We start from the raw sequence: 1256 nt of genomic DNA on the forward strand, positions 1-1256 counted from the left end.
TTGAGAAGTAACACACGCACACACACACACACATTTATTCAGAATGAGCACACTGATACACCCATAATACTCAAGTGCTCAATATTTATATATTTAGAACCTGATATATATTATCAAAATAAAAGGAGTTTTACAACTGACACACTCGCAATGCATCGCCCTCATAACATCAAGACTCACAGTTTCGATAGATCCATGACAGCCACAGCCACAGACACACACACACGCTTTATATTGCCATATGGTCCAGTTTGAAGTTTTAAGAAAAGTCTGTACAACAAAAATTGAAAAGGTTTTCACAAGTTTCACGTCCTGTTGAGTATTTGCAGCGATTTCCCACTCTCACAGCAGTGATTCTGAGTCACGATGTGTGGAATTGGATTTGAAAACTGAAGAAAATTCAGCGCTTGGTGCTCAGCTGTCATGCGCAATACCACACCTGCTTTGATCAGCTGTTAGCAGTGGACTGGAACAATGTCAGCCAGGGACTTTTAGTGTACATCAATAAAAGTGAACTTATTTGATGCAGGTAAAATATAATTAAAATGGTCCACCGCATTCAACTTGTTTTCCCTAATCCCAGCGGTGGAACAGTCCCAGATTGTGCAGCCATTGAATGAATTTGCACTGCTTTTTTCGAAGCCCGACCGACCTTAATATATTTAGCATGGGTTCGACGTCTGTGCATGGTTTTTGCTCATTTCATTGAAAATTGCTTATCATGAATGCATGGAAACAGTCAGGTAATAGATCAGAGCAGCGTTGTTAAATAATCAGGAAAAGAAGACACCAATGCAAACACAGAGAGTAGAACAAGCACGTCCAGGGGCGCTAAATGAAACGCTCAATAAGGGCCGACGTCCCTGGGTGGGATTGAACCACAAACTTTTCGGTTAATAGCCGAACACGCTAGCCAATTGCGCCACAGAGACGACCACAGCAAAGTCACACAAGACACTGCAAACCAGTGTTTCAATGAATTCGAGTCTCAGGTCGTGTGAGCTGGAGAATCCTGCCAGTCATCAGCTTTTCCAGATCGACGCTGCGGGATGGTATCTGTTTATCTCTGCCATCTGGTGGTACAAATCAAAATTTCTCCCCAGCACTTTTTCCGTCAGTCGGAGAACCATTTCACAAGGGGACAATGTCAAAACGGTTGCGGCAATTCAACAGTTGTACGAAGCACAAAACAGAGCTCATTTAACAATGTCACACTGTTCTGCTGCGGAAATCTTTCCCCTGACAGACAAACTCTC

The 1256-nt window shown here is 42.8% G+C and overlaps 1 non-coding gene across 1 annotated transcript; it reads right to left on the bottom strand.

Annotated features, from left to right (window-relative positions):
- Window positions 1-858: 858 nt before the first annotated feature.
- trnan-auu (transfer RNA asparagine (anticodon AUU)) lies at window positions 859-932 on the bottom strand. The gene has a single exon. It is a non-coding gene; the product is annotated as a tRNA-Asn (tRNA).
- Window positions 933-1256: the final 324 nt, after the last annotated feature.

Source organism: Heterodontus francisci, chromosome 22 (genome assembly GCF_036365525.1).
Source record: "Heterodontus francisci isolate sHetFra1 chromosome 22, sHetFra1.hap1, whole genome shotgun sequence".
Taxonomy (NCBI): Eukaryota; Metazoa; Chordata; class Chondrichthyes; order Heterodontiformes; family Heterodontidae; genus Heterodontus; species Heterodontus francisci.